The sequence below is a fragment of the Jaculus jaculus genome, chromosome 3 (genome assembly GCF_020740685.1).
Source record: "Jaculus jaculus isolate mJacJac1 chromosome 3, mJacJac1.mat.Y.cur, whole genome shotgun sequence".
In the NCBI taxonomy this organism is placed as follows: domain Eukaryota; kingdom Metazoa; phylum Chordata; class Mammalia; order Rodentia; family Dipodidae; genus Jaculus; species Jaculus jaculus.
The window spans coordinates 149,024,233-149,042,105 of NC_059104.1; the positions used below are offsets into that span (position 1 = coordinate 149,024,233).

Below are 17,873 nucleotides of genomic sequence, written 5' to 3' on the forward strand. Positions count from 1 at the left end.
ACCTCCCAAATGCTGGGATTACAGGTATGCACTAGCACAGCTGTTTTTTGTTGTTTTAATAAAATTAATGCATCTGAGCCGGGTATGGTGGCGCACGCCTTTAATCCCAGCACTTGGGAGGCAGCGGTAGGAGGATCGCCGAGAGTTCGAAGCCACCCTGAGAATACATAGTGAATTCCAGGTCAGCCTGAGCTAGAGTGAGACCCTACCTTGGAAAATCAAAAAAAAAAAAAAATTAATGCATCTGTATCTGTTTATATCAAACAGCCATTGGTGGGTTGAAGATGATCGAAGCTCTGCCCTGCCTCCCTTCTCTAACAGTGCAGTGCTTCTGTCTCTCATTCACCTCTGTGTTTTCAAATGTGTCTTGATTCACCAACTTTGGTTATGTGAAGCCTTTCCTTTTTCTCCCCCTTCTTTTTTTGGGGGGGTTTTCAAAGTAGGGTCTCTCTCTAGTCCAGGCTGACCTGGGATTCACTATGTAGTCTCAGGGTAGCCTTGAACTCACAGCACTCCTCCTACCTCTGCCTCTGAGTGCTGGGACTAAAGGCGTGCGCCACCACACTTGGCATCATCCCTTCTTCCTAACACCATGAAATCACAATTTATTTTTATTTTGGTTTTTTCTTTTTTTTATTGACAACTTGCATAATTGTAAACAATAACCCATGGTAATGCCCTCCCTCCCCCCCACTTTCCCCTTTGAAATTCCACTCTCCATCATATCCCCTCCCCCTCTCAATCAGTCTCTCTTTTATTTTGCTGTCATGATCTTTTCTTCCTATTATGATGGTCTTGTGTAGGTAGTGCCAGGCACTGTGAGGTCATGGATATCCAGGCCATTTGGTGTCTGGAGGAGCACATTGTAAGGAGTCCTACCCTTCCTTTGGCTCTTACATTCTTCCCGCCACCTCTTCAACAATGGACCCTGGGCCTTGGAAGTTGTGATAGAGATGAAATCACAATTTTAAGCCAGGCATCACCATGCATGCCTTTAATCCCAGCACTCAGGAGGCAGAGGTAGGAGGATTGCTATTAGTTTGAGGCCAGCCGGAGACTACATAATGAATTCCAGGTCAGCCTGAACTAGGGCAAGTCCCTACCTTGAAACCCTCCCACACAAAAAAAATAATAATCACAATTTTAGTTAAGTCTGAGTATAAATGCTTCTTGCTGCTGAGCTAAACACTGAGTGATGATTACTTCTTTTAAATAGTTAATTACTGAACTAGAGAGATGGTTGAGTGGTTAAGGCACTTGCCTACAAAGCCTAGTGACTTGAATTTGATTCCCCCGTACCTACACAAAAGCCAAATGTACAGAGTAGTGCATGCATCTGGAGTCCATTTGCAGTGGCTGGAGGCCCTGGCCCACCCATTCGCTGTCTTCTCTCTCTCTCTCTGCTTGCAAATAAATAAATAAAAATATTTTTTTAGTCAGACATTGTGACACATGCCTTTAATCCCAGCACTAGAGAGGCTGAGGTAGGAGGATTGGTGTGAATTCAAGGCCAGCCTGAGACTGCATCATGCATTCTAGGTCAGCCTGGGCTACAGCAAGACCCTAACTTGAAAAACCAAAATAATAATGATAATAATAATAATATAGGGCTGGAAAGATAGCTTAGCAGTTAAGGCGTTTGCCTGCCAAGTCTTAAGGACCCAGGTTTGATTCTCTAGTACCCACGTAAGCCAGATGCACAAGGTGGCACATGTGTCTAGAGTTTGTTTGTTTGCAGTGGCTAGAGGCCCTGGTGTGCTCATTCTCTCTCTATCCATCTATCTGCCCCCCATCTGTCTATCTATCTCAGATAAATACATAAATAAGTAATCAACTGTTAAAAGAAAAAAATGTATATATACATATATTTAACATGTATATATTTAAAAAAGAGTTAATTACTATCTCTACTGGTCTAACCAGATGACTTGACCTATTTCAGATTCCTCTCAATACACCAACTGGTCAGGAAAATAGCTATTGGATGTCTTATCAGTTCGTCAATCAGTTCTATTTCCTTTTCTAGACTCTCTGGCCAGAGAAATTCTTTCAAGCCATTTCAAAACAAATGGAATTTTTGTTTTGTTTGTAGCCTAAGGTGGCCTTCAACTGGTGACGTTGGCCTCTTGATCTTTCTGTCTCCATCTCTCAAGTGCTGGCATTATAGGCACCATATCCAACCTACAAATGGAAACTTAGTTCCCTTTAATATATTCAAATAATGCCTTTTAACTTCCTTTGCAGAAGCTACCCTGTCCCTCCCTCCAACGTGCGCGCGCGCGCGCACACACACACACACACACAAGCTGCCCCTTGGTTGGGTTCTTGGCCTCTTTCTCTCATTCTAGCACAGTCCTTTACTCACTAAATTTTCATTGCCTGGGGGGTTTTGTTGTTGCTACTGCTTCCACTACACCAGAGTGTTTTGTTTTGTTTTGTTTTGGTTTGGTTTTCTCAAGGCAGGGTCTCATTCTAGCCCAGGCTGACCTGGAATTCACTGAGTAGTCTCAGGGTGGCCTTGAACTCCCGGCAATCCTCTTACCTCTGTCTCCTGAGTTCGATTAAAGGCATGTGCCACCACACCTGCCTAGTTTTTAAAAAAATATCTTATTTTACTTATTTATTTGAGAGAAAGAGACAGATAGAGAGAGAATGGGTGCACCAGGGCCTCCAGGCACTGCAAACAAACTCCAGATGTATGTGCCCCTTTGTGCATCTGGCTTACATGGGTCCTAGGGAATCAAACCTGGGTCCTTTGGTTTTGCAGGCAAGTGCTTTAACCACTAAGCCGTTTCTCCAAGCCTTTTTTTTTTTTTTTTTTTTAACTGCCTGAAGAACATATGGGAGCCAGCTGGCACGTAGTTGGTGCTCCTTAAATATTTGCTGGCATTCACACATCACATCCAAATGCAGGAAAGGTTGCGAGCTTGTGGATCAGTCGTTTTTGCCCCATGCTTACACCCCTTGAGCCTGTATTTACCGTGTGCCTCTTTTCTGTCTCTAGCTTCCTTGTTGGGTTTAGAGCCTTTCTGGGACCGTATCCAGCTAAGTCTTTCCTGGTGAAAATGGCAAAGCTAGGATTTCTTTCCCTGATCCATTGTGTGTCCCCCAACCCCACTAGATTGATTGTCCCCCAGCTTCTCAGGGCCCCACTCGTCCTTGTCATTTTATCCCAGCCCACAGCACTGAGCCCAACACAAGCAGAGTGCTCAATACAGAGGAAGGCCGAGACTCGCTCGCTCAGTCAATCAATCAATAAGCCAATCAGTCTTCCCCCAAAGCCTCTCTGCTCCCAGGCCCTTCTCATTATCCAGCCTTTGGATGATCAGAAGGCAAAACAGCCTCTGTGTAAAGTGACCCCCATCTCAGGTTTCATCATGACTCCCTGGGCTCTGGAAGACAAAAAGAGAGAGGGGGGAGGGGGCAAAACAAAGGGGAGTAGGGGGTCTAACATCTCGGAGGGACAGTTTGGGAGCCATTTGGTCACCAGATTGAGAGCTCTGTGTGAGCTTTGTGTCACCTAGAGCTTGCAACCAGCCAGGCTAACAACGTCCCACAGCTGGAAGGAGAGGACAGGAAGTCCCAGTCCAAGCTTAGGTCACCTGTTTTCTTCTCTCCCTCCCTTCCTGCCTTCCTCCCTTCCTTCCTTCCTGCCTTCCTGCCTTCCTTCCTTCCTGCCTTCCTTCCTTCCTGCCTCCCTGCCTTCCTTTCTTCCAACTGAGGTCTGGCTATGTTGCCCAGACTGACCTCTAACTTCTGAGCTCAAGCTATCCTCCTGCCTCAGTCTCACCCATTGTAGCACCTCTATTTCTTGCCATCTTTGGGTCATAGCTGACTCAGGAAAGTGCCGAGTTCTGATGATGGGAGAAATCTGAAGTGAGAACAAGCCTTAATGTCCCATTCTCCTAAGGGACAGGGACTGAGCACTTTGGTGGACCCAGTCCACTCTCTCACATTCCTGGACCGAGGAGCCAGCCTAACTAGGCAGCTGGGCTCCTTGAGCAGCCCTCAAGTGGCTGCCTGGTCCCAGGGCTGATTCAGTCATTCCACATAGTTAACTGTGGACTGTTCCAGCAAGAGGAACCGGAAGACAGAGTCCAGGTGGAGGGAATCACCCAGCACCTCCCCCCACCCCCACCCCAGCCAGAGCGGCTACACCAGCAGACACACCTCTTGCGTGTATCTTCCTCCATCCTGGAACAGCCCTTGGACTTGTAGATGCCCAGCTACCCACTAGCTAGAGCTGTCCAGCGGGCATGCCTCATACTCACACCTTTGGGGCCTGAGGCTCCCTTGGTCCTCTTCACCAGGACCCTATGGGAGGCAGCCACAGCCAGGCAGCTGGGTTGGTACTAAACTAAAGCTGATGGGTACTGGGCCTGAGGTGGCCCTGGAAAGGGGGTGCTTGTCAGGGGTGTTGTGAGTTTCAGGGGAGGCCTTTACAGCAGCTCTTTGATGTTTCTCCAGTGGAACCGAATGTATTTTTTTGCACTTTTAGAAATTAACTTGCAGTTCTCAGCCTCTCCCTCCCCAGAAAGGAGAGAAGGAGAAAAGAAGAAAGGGTTTGCATTGTCCCTGTGATTGGCACCTTCTGTGAATGAGGGGTCACCGCATTGGGCTGCTCCTTTTCAAGCACTCCTCTCTCCCCTGCACGCTGTTATTCACGCTGGAACATTCTTTCTTTCAAAGCTCCTGTCTTTCTCTCCCCCGCCCTTTGTGTCTCTGCTCTCCTCTTCACTTTTGCCTTTCATTCAGAGCGCTCCTCACCTCCCTTGGGATCGCTCTTTTCTCATCCTCTTTTTTTCCTCCCTTTTCTTCTTCTTATATTCAGTTCCTCTTTTTCCTTTTCTTTTACCTCTTTTTTTTTCTCCCCTTTTGAACAGCACTTCTGTTTTCAAGGGAAGGGATGAGTAAGAGGTCGGTTTATTTGAGGAAGGGAGAATGGGAGTCCCTCCCCCCCCCCATGGCTCTAGGCATGCATGCAAACAGCCCTCTGCACACACTAGTGTCCTGTACCCCTTGCCCTGAGAGGGTAGGGTCTTTGGAAAGTTTCCCAATTCGGCAAGAGACACCTGTTGTCACGGATAAGAAACTGTGAATCCATCAGTTGGGGAATCAGATCGGACCCTGGGATGTTTCCTTTTCTGCCTTGAGTTGGGGTTAATGTTGGTTTGAAGGTCAGAAGTGAATATGGATCCCCTGAACTCCCCTCTTTTTGTGAGCCTGGTGTCGGCCTTCCTGGCCCACAGGGACTTGGTAGAGCTATGAGAACATTACCCAGGGACTGACCAGTTCACTTGTGCTTGACAATTGTCAAGCATGGTGCCCCACCCCACACAGGGAAAGATTTGCAGTTGGGCCAAACCTGGGTCCTGGAAAGGGGACTGTGATCTAACAGGATTTAGATGGACTAGTTAGATGGCCCTCCCCCAATAAAGGACCTTCTATCTGAGGGTTGGGAGGCTGTGTTGACACATCTTTTGTGACAGGGACATAAATGTTCTATGTACTAGACAGAGGGAATTTTAAATGTCACCTGGGAGCTGGAGAGAGCATTCACTTCAGTTTAGCGAAATTATCAAAACCGACCCTTGGGGTCTTTCCTTTGCGGGTGTCTTTATTTTCCTTTCAGCCGAAGAACCTAGTTAGCTCACTTACTGTTGAGCAGTGACTCCACTCGTGTGTGCAGGGGTCAGTAGGCAGGGCCACCACTTTGAACAATCCCAGGGGCATTTCTTACCATGGGCTGAGGGCCCTGGTTGCCCTTGAAATATGTTTAGTTAGCAGTTCTCAGGTCTCGGTACTCCTACCCTGGCCCCTCCCCACTGAATGTGTTTTGCCACCTGCTGATGTCCTCTATGACCTACCAAAGCCTGCTCAGGCTTCCCTTCCCCTTTGACTCCCTAGCTAATGTTACTCTCACTTCCCTCTCTATGCCGTAGGAGATTACATTTTTATTATTTTTTAAATTATTTATTTGTGAGGGAGAAAAAGAGAGGAAGAAAGAGAGAAAAAAAGCACGCCAGGTTCTCTAGCCACTGCAGACAAACTCCAGATGCATTCGCCTCCTTGTGCATCTGGCTTATGTGGGTTTGGGGGAATTGAGCCTGGGTCCTTAGGCTTCACAGGCAAGGGCCTTAACCGCTAAGCTATCTCTCCAGGCATAGAAGACTATTTTTAAACTTTATTTATTTATTTATTTGAGAGAGAATGGACACAATAGGGCCTCTAGCCACTGCAAATCAACTCCAGACACACATGCAAACTTGTGAATCGGCTTACATGGGTACTGGGGAATCGAACCTGGGTCCTTAGGAAACCAAAGGCAGGCAAGCGCCTTAACCATTAAGCCATCTTCCCAGCCCTCGCATGAGACTTTTATGTAGTAGCTATCAACCTGTTTTTTTTTTAAAGACATGAGAGCTTTATTTTTATTTTGGTTTATTTTTATTTATTTATTTAAGGGTGAAAGAGGGAGAGAATGGGCGCGCCAGGGCTTCCAGCCACTGCAAACAAACTTCAGACACGTGCGCCCCCTTGTGCATCTGGCTAACGTGGGTCCTGGGGAATCGAGCCTGGAACCGGGGTCCTTAGGCTTCATAGGCAAGCGCTTAACCGCTAAGCCATCTCTCCAGCCCTATCAACCTGTTTTGCACCTTGAGGAAGGAACTGTGTCGTCTTTGTCTTTTGCCAGTCTCGGGTCTCAAAAGTGACCTCCTGAGTTTTAGGTACAGGAAGCTGAGAGTGGTGCATGGCCTTGAAGGACAAGAGCAACTTGGGAGTTTTGACCGTGAGGGAACGTTGGTTAGAGAGGGTCATTACCCAGGAGGACTAGTTTGTAGGCCTGGGGTGGAGGTTCTAGTAACTAGCAGAGAGGTAAGCCCAGAGGCCACCGAGATGGCTTTTCGGAGGGGGCATGTGTGGGACAAGAAAGCAGACTGGAAGCCTGACACGGGGGCCCAAGGAAAGGGTGGCCATGCTGACAAAGCCTCTGTGTTCTGCAGAGGGCTGTGACCTTCCGGAGAGGTGGGGACGACAGTGATGGAGGTCACAGGGCAGGGATTGAGGAGGCCATGGAAGATCCCTGTTCATGGGGGTGCAGGTAGAGGGAGAGGAAACAGTGTTGCCCAGACATCAGCCTACTGGGCTACAAGGGAACCTGAGCAAGCGTGACCTGCTGTGGGAGAGCCTCGGAGATCTGAGAGGGAAGGGACGTGAGTGAGACAGGGTGACTGGGGTGGGTAGGGAAGCCGGCCGGCAGATTAGAACCTTCTCTCCAGGAAGAGCTGCTTGCCATCTGGGAAAGGAACAACCTTTGTCTGTTCATTTGGAACATGCTGCCTGTTCTGGGTGCCCTGGCTGTGAGGAAAAGAGTGAGTGTTTGGGGGAGGGGGTCCCAGAAAGAGGACCTGTGCTGGAGGAGGGAAACTTGAGCTGCTGTGGCTCAGGTGACATGAGGAGAAAAGTGACCAGTGTGCCGACACAAACCACTATGCATGCAGGTCCCACATCTAGGAGACCCCCAGGAACAAAGGCTCACGTGTGTCCTTCCCCCTCCATCCATAGCAGGAGCCTGGCCCCTTGGAGAGCCTCACCTGTGTTTGTTGAAGTGTGAATGGAATTGGTCATTAGGGATGCGGATCTAGGATGATGGAGACCAGTACGCAGCGGTGGTGCTACCTGAATGAAAATGTCTTAAGCTAGGCATGGTGGCGCACGCCTTTAATCCCAGTACTCCGGAGGCCACCCTGAGACTACATAGCGAATTCCAGGTCAGCCTGAGCTAAAGTGAGACCCTACCTCAAAAAACAACAACAACAACAACAAAAAGTCTTATGCTGAAGGAGGGCCCACACCTGGACCTCGGGGCTTGAGCACCCAGGGAAGGAGACACTTGCTCCCCACAGAAGACTAAGGCAGAGTCAAGGAAGGGAGGGCGGCGGTAGGGAAGGTGCAGTGACAAGCCAGATACCAGAGCAGGCTGCTCTCAGGTAACCAGGGCAGATGCAGACTGGATAGAAACTTGGTCGATGCTGCACTGTGGGAGGTGGATCGGGAGGGTCATGTGGAGACCTTGTTGAGTACCTATTTTGTGCGGGTCTTGCGGGGATGAACCCCAGTCTGCGATCTCCACATCTGGGAGAGCTGTACCCCGTGAAGAAAGGTGTAATGTGTTTTCCTCAGGGACATTCAGGATCTGTGCTTCAGGGGAAAGATAGAGATGAATGGAATCTAAGGCCACTCCTCACCCCTCTGCAGCCCATAGACACTTGTCACAGGCTTCAATGCCACGGACAAGGTGGAGTGTCCCTCGTGCCTCTTCCTGGTGCCACCTGTTTCTCACCTGCTGACAAATCAAGCCTGGCTGGCCATCAGGTTATTCCAGTTTGGACAGGAACATTTCCTGCCACCCCAGGAAAACACCCAGAACCACCCTGTCCTGGAGATGAAAGGGAGGCAGGGGACCCCAATCAGTGTGGAAATAGGCTTTAGCAACAGTCAGGATTCCAAGTTCATGAGTACCCTTTGGAGCTAGCACCAGCAGGGGGACTAGATCCTCCAGGAACTGGCCGGTAGTCAGAGTACGTACGCTAAGCCAATGCTCAGTACTCAGTGCTTTACTATGGAGTCTCAGGCTGGCCTGGAATTCACGGCGATCCTCCTCGCTCTGCCTCCTGAGTGCTGGATTAGAGGCATACGCCACCACGCCCAGCTATATGTATTTTGAGACACTGTCTTATCTATGTAACTTGGGATGTCCTGGAGCTTACTGTGTATCCCAGGCTATCCTAAACTTCTGATCCTCCTACTTCAGCCTCCTGAGTCCTAAGAGTACAGGCATGCTCCAGCATGTTTGGCTCCAGTCTGCTTTTTTTTTTTTTTGTTTTTTCGAGGTAGGGTCTCAGTCTGGTCCAGGCTGACCTGGAATTAACTCTGTCATCTCAGGGTGGCCTTGAACTCATGGCAATCCTCCTACCTCTGCCTCCCGAATGCTGGGATTAAAGGCATGCGCCACCACGCCCGGCACCAGTCTGCTTTTTAAATGACTTTTATAGTCGTCCCATGGTATCCACGAGGAGATTATATAAAATGTTGTACTATCTGCACACTGCCCACACACATCCTCCATGTGCTGTAAATCATCCTGGATGACTTATAGTAACATCCAACACAATGTAAATGCTATATAAATAGCTGATGCACTGTATTGTTTAGGGATAATGACAAGGAACAAAGTTTTCCATGTGGTATGGAGGCAGCCGTCCAGACCCAAGTACACAGTACACATCAGTGACAGTGGGACAGTATTTTCTCCCCCAGCTTTCTTCTAGCCCAGGCTGGCCTTATCCCCAAAATAATCTTCATGCCTCAGCCTTCCTAATACTGGGTTTACAGGCATGTACCACCTTGTCCAAGTCACTTGGTGCTGGGGATCCAATCAGGGCTATAAGGATGATAGGCAAACACTCTACCCACTCCATCCCCAGCCCTCCCCTGAGTGTTTCCAGGAAGCAGGAGCTTGAGTCTGGCGCCTTAGGTCACTTGGCCATTCTGACATGCTGTGTACAGTGCTGAGCCCAGGCAAGTGGGTGTACTCATTCCCTGCCCTACCTGTCTTCCTGAGTCCCAGAAACACTTGTATTTCCTACTGCAATTCGGCACCCAGAGATAGGGATGTTGGGAGGAGAGGTTGTTCTGAGCCTGTGAAAGCCTGCCTGAGTGCCCTGAGCCAGGACCGCCCAGCCAGTGCTTGCCACAGAACAGGGAGGAGGTGACCTATGCCTCCTGGCTGTGCATGGGTGACTGTGGGTGAACTTCACACAAGATCCTTCCAGCACTGGGGTATGGATGTCAACCTTGGGCCTTGCCTTTCTTCCTGTGATTCTTCTAGGCTGTTTGGACCGAGAAGGGACCCACCTATCCCAGAATGAGCTGTCCATATTCTGGGGGAGGAGAGTTGGATTTTTGTTTGTTTGTTTGTTTACTTGTTGGAGTTTGTTTAGTGTCTCAGCTTTCTAAGTATTTTGTCTTGTGTCGTGACAGGGGTCTTACTATGCAGCTCAGGCCTCAAATTTGCGATAATCCTCCAGCCTCAGCTTTGGTATTGGGATGATAAACTGAGCCACCGTCACAAGTCTGAGAGTGGGATTTTGTACTTTGTTTGGAAATGGAGCCTTTTGAGGTTTGAGCCTGGGTGGGTCGTGGAAAGGAAGCAGCAGTTGTTCCTTCACTTCTCTCCTGCAGAGCCCCCTTGGCACTGATGCTGGCCCTTTGTCCTCTGGCAGCCTGGGAACTCCGTCCAGGGCTGAGAACTCTGGCTTGAACTGCTTGTGAACTGATGTTCATTCCCAGCATCTCTGGCCTTCCCTGCACCTGCTGTGACCCTACTTCATGGGAGAGATTATTGTAGTGTTCGTGAGAGTATGCCAAATAGTGGCAGCCCTGGGTGATCCGTATTGTATATATACATCTACTGTGCTGGTGAAAGCTAGGAATGACCATTGCTCAAACCGCTGCCCCAAGCGGGCTACGTCCATTCTCATGGTCTTATTTTATCCTCACCGTTCTGTGGGAGAGGCTGTGAGCCCTGTTTTACAGTTGAGAAAACTGAGGCCCTGAGATATAAAGCAACTTTCTTAAAGGTTTCACAGCGAGAAAATGGCTAAACTGGAGCTGGGCGTGGTGGCGCATGCCTTTAATTCCAGCACTCGGGAGGCAGAGGTAGGAAGATCACTGTGAGTTCGAGGACACCCTGAGACTCCAGAGTGAACTCCAGGTCATCCTGAGCCAGAGTGAGACCCTACCTCGAAAAATCAAAAAAAAAGGCTAAACTGATTTAATTTCCCCAAACAAAGGGGTCCCACCTACTCCCTAACGTCTGTCCTGAGGGGTCTTCTTACCCCATAGCAGGGAGAGCCAGGAGGACATTCCCCTCCTTCCTTCAGAGAAGGTGAGGCATTTCCCTGGCTCATACTAGTCACGGCCACTAAAATCGGTTTTGACATTTCGGATACATGCACACACGTGAACGCCAGCACCTGGCACACATGCAGAGAACCACCACCCTGCTCAACCTCACGGGCTCCCGTGTGCCAGCCTGTGTGATCTAGATCCATGGGCCTGCCCTCATCCGGGCACCTGTCTGTGAAGCCTTTGCCTGGCTCTCTGACCTCTACCGGCCTCTCTGCCTTTCTGAAGCCTGCCACGGCCGCAAGGGGTGGAATGTCCTACCGGGGCTCCAGCCTCTTCCTGCTCCTGCATGTGGGGGAGCCCCATCCTCAGCCAGCCCACGGGGTCAAGGATGGATGGCTTTTCATTTCTCTGCACAGCCGGCTCCCCTCAGCGTGCGCGCAGCGGCCCTTCAGCAGGTGACTGAGGGGGGCGCGGCTCGGCGCGCGGCTCCCGCTGGGCGTCTGAGGCCGGCGGGGCGCGTGGCTGCCGGCTGCGTGCGTGCGTGCGTGCGTGCGTGCGTACGCTCTCCCCCGCCGAGCCCAGCCGTGTCCCAGCGGGCCCTCTCCCCCCCCCCCCCCACAGACCCATGAGGCATTACGTGAATGGCGAGTGAGAGGCACGTTCCTTACTCCTCTCCTGGCATAAATCCGGACCCGATTTGGGTGTGTGGGTGACTGCAAAATAAATGTTGATTACAGCACTTGGCTTGGGGAGGCAGCGCTGCCAGGGGCTCCGCAGGGATGGAGGCCTGGGTGAGTCATGCTGGCCTGTGAGACAGGAGAGGGCTCTAGGCCAGGCCACACTCCTTGCCTGTCCTTCAGCCTCAGCATTTCCCTGCCATGCAGTGAGTCTGACCTTTCTCTTCCCCTCTCCCACCAGTCTGGGCCAGCCCATGTCCCCATTGGGTCTGTCAGAGTGGTGGCTTCTTAACCAGCAAATCTCTCGTCCCTAAACCTCTGCACAGCCCCTCCACTTGACCTTCCTGTAGTGTGACATCCATCCATCCATCTCATTCAGCCAATGGGCTCACTTCAACCTCCTGACAGCTGCGTGGTAAGCGCTTTGCCAGTCTGGGCATCTCCCCAGCCCTTTCTCTTTCCATTTCCCCTAGAAAACTGGGAATCGTTGTCCCATGCCACAGATTAAGGGGACAAGGCCCACACAAGCAAAGCTGGGGAGACGGGGCCAGACCGCAGTCTCTCAGTGCAGCTTCCATGGAAGGGAATCCCTGGTCCCTTAAGATTGAAAATTTGAAAGAAAGTAAGAAAGAAAAGAAAAAGAAAAAAAAAAAAAAACCCGCCCCACACTCTGTTCCTGTTTGATATTCTTCATGGCTGTTTTGTAGCTCTTAATCTTATCTCTAACCAGTCTGTGTGGTCCTTGGTCCTTGAGATCTTTGTACTCCACTGGCACCCAGCACCCCTCCTAACCTCTGGAGTGGATAATGATAAAAATAATAATGATAATGATGAGGCCAGGGGCGTGGAGGTGCATACCTTTAATCCCAGCACTCAGGAGGCAAAGGTAGGAGGACAGTAATGAGTTCAAGGCCAGTCTAAGACTACATAGTGAATTTCAGGTCAGCCTGGACTGGAGCGAGACTCTATATCGGGAAAAAAAGATGATGATGATGATGATGATAAGGGCTGGAGAGATGGCTCAGCAGTTATAGTCAAAGCCTCGAAACCTGAGTTTGAGTCCTCAGTACCACGTAAAGCCAGGTGCATTCATCTGGAGTCATTTGCAGTGGCAAGAGGCCCTGATGTGCCCATTCTCTCTCTCTGTCTCCATTTCCTTGTCTGTAAAATAAGCTTGTTTTTCTTTCCCTTTCTTTTGCATGCATAGATGTGTGTGGTGTGCATGTATGTGTGCACTCATGCTTGTGTGGGTGGACGTGTGTGCGCATGTATGTGTGTGTGTATATCTGCCTCTGCTTCCAGAGTGCTAGGATTACAGGTGGGCTGCCAGGGATCTGAACTCAGGTCCTTATGCTGCATAGTAAGCACTTTGCCAACCTAAGCATCTCCCCAGCCCTTTCTCTCCTCATTTCTCCTTTCCCTTTCCTTTCTGTCTTTGTGATTCAGGGTCTCATTATGTAGCCCTTGCCGGTCTGGAACTCTCTAGATCGCCCATACTGGCCCAGCTTGTACAATGGCTTTCGTTCCCAAGATGCCATACTCGATATACACGATCTCAGTAAGTAAATGCCTGACCTAAAGGAAGGGCTTAGTATGTGGTAGCTCCTTTTCTTGTCACTAGCCCCTTTAGAGACAAGGAAGCTGACCCCCAAGAGTTTGAGCCTCTTGCCTAAGGATACATAGTTCAAGATGGAGCTGGGGGTGGAGGACCGGGTGCTGAGGTACAAGCCTCTCGCCTCTCAACTGTTTAGCTGCAAAGTTAGGGTTGGCCTTCTTGGCTCCTCCGCACTGCTGCTCCCCCTAGCTTCCTCTGGCCTCTGAGAGCAGCCTTCGGCGCGGGGGGGGCGGGGGGGGGAGTAATGGAGCTGACCTGTCAGTGGTAGGACATTGTCTCTCTAGGTTCCTGGTCCTGGGGCTTGCTGCATCCTGGGAGAGCTCTGCTGACTGTGGACAGGGCAGGCCAGGCAGGTATCACAGCCGTGTCCTTGGAGTGCAGGACTCAGGGCCCACGGGTCTTTGGCCTCTTCCCTGGCACAGGGATACTTCGAGCTGTGCCAGAGGTACACACAGCCCATGGAGCTCCTAAAAACCCAGGACCCCTTCCTCCTTACCCATGTAGCTTACATTTCCCAGGGGACTTGATGCCATTCTCCACCAGCCCATCTATTCTCGGTCACTGGGGCCACCGCCATAATCGGCTTGTTTTCTTTTCTTTGTAAATCTGCTTCTGGATCTTTGGTTCTCCTGTCATTTCTGATCACTGCAGATTAAACACAGCAGTGGAGCAGCCTGGAGGAGGCTGGGCTCTGGGCTGCTGTGACCTGGGAGAAGGGGAGTCAATGAGGAAGATCATGGTTATAATTTTGGCTCAAGTCCTGTCTTGGCTCTCACCAGCCATGTGACTAAGTTCCTCTAAGCCTCAGTTTGCCCATCTGTAAAATGGAAATATAAACATCCATCACCAGCAGCTCAGCGAGTATGAACTGGAAGACACTGGGAAGAGCAGATAACTTTCAATGCAAACTTAGGCTCCAGGAGAGCCCAGGGATGATTGTTGCCTTTTTTCAGAGGCAGTTAAGGACTTTTGTCATGGCTTCACACATGCTAGACAAGTGGCTCTACTGCTGAGCCCCAACCCCGGGCCTAAAAAGTGAATCTTGGGGGCTGGAGAGATGGCTTAGCAGTTAAGTGCTTGCCTGTGAAGCCTAAGGACCCCAGTTTGTGCCTTGGTTCCCCAGGACCCACGTTAGCCTGATGCACAAGGGGGTGCATGCGTCTGAAGTTTGTTTGCAGTGGCTGGAAGCCCTGGCGCGCCCATTCTCTCTCTCTCTGTCGCTCTCAAATAAAATAAAATAAAAAAGTGAATCTTAGTGATGACATCAAAATAAAAGACTAATGTAGAGGGGAGGGGATATGATGGAGAGTGGAACTGCGAAGGGGAAGTGGGGGGACCAGAATTATCATGGTTTATTGTCTATAACTATGGAAGTTGTCAAAAAAAAATTTTAAGCGAATGAATCTTGGAATTGGGGAAATTTCCCAGTAATTAAAGATTTGATTCCCCAGTACCCATGTAAAGCCAGATGCACATTTGTCTGTAATTTGTTTACAGCAACAAGAGTGTACCCATACTCTCTCAAGAAAATAATTTAAAATTTTTAATTTTTTGTTTATTTTTATTTACTTATTTGAGAGGGACAAAGAGGGAGAGAGAATGGGCACGCCAGGGCTTCCAGCCACTGCAAATGAACTCCAGACATGTGTACCCCCTTGTGCATCTGGCTAATGTGCTTCCTGGGGAATCTAGCCTCGAACCAGAGTCCTTGGGCTTCACAGGCAAGCGTTTAACCGCTAAACCATCTCTCTAGCCCTAAAAAAAAAAAATTTTTTAAGTGAATCTTAGTTGGGTGTGGTGGCACATGCCTTTAATCCCAGCAGAGGTAGGAGGATGTCAGTGAGTTCGAGGTCAGCCTAGAACTACAGAGTGAGTTCCAAATCAGCCTGGGCCAGCGTGAGACCTGATATCAAGACAAACAAACAAACAGAAAAGTGAATCTTGAGTTGATGATTTCCACCACCTGGTTTGAGGAAGGGAGAGGAGCTAGGTTTGTTGGAAGTCCAGCAAGGTAGGCCTGCAAGAAGGGTGTTGGGGCAGCTCTGGGGTTGAGATTTCCCTGGAGAGCAGCAATTTCCTGCCGCAGACAACATGAAGGGTTCTGGGCTTGTCTGCCATGCGGTAGGCCCCCTTGCCCTATCTGCAGGGTTCTCCAGCCTCTCCACTGACCCTCCTGGGAATCAGGCCACTGTGCAGTGCTCCCCCAGCTGTGTGCTTGCTCCCTTCCCTCCACCGTTGAAGCCATCACTGTGGCAGGCAGGGGTCCATTCCGGGATACCTCCTTCCTCCTGCCAGTCCTCAAGCTCTGACTCTTAAAAGGCTCAGGAGACTGAGATGGAAGAGCCAGGGCTGATGGAACAGGGTTTCTTTTCCTTCCTTCCCTCTCTCTCTCTCTCTCTTTATTTTTAAACAAGAGATAAATAAATGTCGCCCTGAGATGACAAGGGAACATTGAAGGAGATGAAAGGAGAGTAAAAGGAGAGCAAGAAGCCAGAAGCAAAAGACATGGGGGGGGGGATTTGGACTTAACACTACGATGAGGGGACAGATGAAAGAGAAAAGAAAGAGATGAGATGGGAACGCAAGACCGAGTGGCTGAGCGGAGGATGGGGTTGCCATGGAAACAGAAGAGGGGAGGAATGGAGGGAGAGGAAGACAGGATGGAGAAGGCGGAGGGCTCTATGGGAGAAAGAGAGAGACAGAGAGAGAGATCAGAGATGAAACTGGATAAGGAGGAAGGGAAGCCACGAGGGGCTCCTAGGTCCAAACTGAGTGGTCAAGGGAGGAAGACATGACCCAGAAAGCCCATCCCCACCCAGACCTTACAGAGCAGAGTCCCACAGGGGAGACAGCTCCATGCCGCCTGCTCCATCAGCCTCACTTTTCCACTCTATCTCATGGAGAACTGCTCACAGGTTAGAAATTACACGTGCCCATCCCAGAGCCTGACAAAGTTCAAGCCCAATGTTTCTGCTATATCTTCATTGAATTCTTATCTTTGCCTCTTAACCTTGTGAGCTAAAGTTTGATTTGTTTTTCTCTGCTAACATTAAGCTGATTTTTTTTTTATTTGTTTGTTTTTCGAGGTAGGGTTTCACTCTAGCTCAGGCTGACCTGGAATTTACTATGTAGTCCCAGGGTGACCTCAAACTCACGGCAATCCTCCTAACTCTGCCTCCCGAGTGCTGGGATTAAAGGTGTGCACCACCACGCCCAGCTGATTTCGTTTATATTTTAAAATGTTTTTATTTATCGATTTGTAAGCAGAGAGAGATAGAGACAGACAGAGAATGGGTGTGCCAGGACCTCTAGCCACTGCAGAAGAACTCCAGACAGATGTGCCACCTTGTGCATCTGGTTTACATGGGTACTAGGGAGACAAACCTGGGTCCTTAGGTTTTGCAAGCAAGTTCTTTAGCCACTGAACCATCTCTCCAGCCCTATTATTTATTTATTTTGGTTTTTTGAGGTAGGGTCTCTCTCTAGCCCAGGCTGATCTGGAATTCACTCTGTAATCTCCGGGTAGTGCCACCACACCCGGCTCATTTTATTTTATTTATTTTTGTATTTTAAAAGAATAAAAGTTTATTTTAGAGTAAGAGGGGGAGAAAGGGAAAGAAATCAGAGAGGAAGGGGCTTTCAGAGCTCTGAGACTCCATAGTTTCCGTGGGAACTTCCCGGCTTATTTTATTTTTTGAGGCAAGGTCTCACTGCATCCCAGGCTGGCCTCCAACTCATGGTGATATTCTTATCTCTGCCTCCCCAAGTGCTGAGACGCTGGTGACTTTTTAGTCCACCATATAGTATCCTTATTTGGAGGACACATGTGTGTTTTGCTTCTGGGATTAGAGGAAAGACAAGGAGCCTTCCAAAAACATAAGGCCTGTTGTCTCTTCCCCCTGGGAAGAGGATCTGTTCCTGACCCTCAGGGAAGGGAAGGAAAGGCTGGGGCTTCCTACCTGGCAGTTTTCCAAGGTTGGCTCAGCAAGCGGCTTCTTTTTTCTTCACCTTCTCTGAAGGCCAATGACTCATTGTCTGTGTGGACTCTGCTGGGGTGCCATGGTGAGCAAACAGACAAGGCCCCTGCCCTTGGGAAGTCTGTCATCTAACTGGGATGCCAGATATTAAGCAAATGATTGTGCTAACAAGTAAATTGTTAGCAAATCATTAAGAATTATTTTAAAGTCCAAGCAGGAAAGGGGTTTGGTTTGGTTTGGTCTTGAGACAGGGGCTGTTGTATAACCATGGCTGGCCTCATACTCCCAAATGCCAGGATTAGAGTTATGCACCACCACACTGGGCAAGGAGCAGTATTGAACTTGCTGAGAACTTGGGGAACTAAACCTGTAGGAGCAGCGGAAGGCAGTTGAACTGAAAGTGGAAGGCTGTGAAACCTATGCGCATGCGTTCTAGGCACATGTGGAAAGGTCACATGCAAGCAAGTCAATTATGGACAGTGAACAGAGCCCACGTGGCTGGAACACGAAGAAGGAGAAAGCAGCATGGAGCGAAACAGCTGCAGAGGCAGGGACCAGCCTGGCAAGCGCACATAGTCCCTTGATTGCAAGGAGAGCCCAGTGAGCTGTGCTGCCTGCTTGGTATTGCTGTGAGTTCGAGGCCACCCTGAGACGACCTAGTGAATTCCAGGTCAGCCTGGGACAGAGTGA

General features: G+C 49.7%; 1 protein-coding gene across 3 annotated transcripts in view; it reads left to right on the top strand.

Moving 5' to 3' along the window:
- Znf710 (zinc finger protein 710) overlaps nucleotides 1–17,873 on the top strand; it is a 66,785-nt gene that overhangs the window by 23,050 nt on the left and 25,862 nt on the right. The window contains exon 1 of one of the 3 annotated variants that reach the window (XM_045145769.1): nucleotides 13,060–13,149. The exons of the other annotated variants lie outside the window; for them this stretch is intronic. The gene's annotated coding sequence lies outside the window, so the exon portion shown is untranslated. Of the gene's footprint in view, nucleotides 1–13,059; nucleotides 13,150–17,873 lie in introns of those variants that run through there. 3 annotated transcript variants of the gene reach the window in all.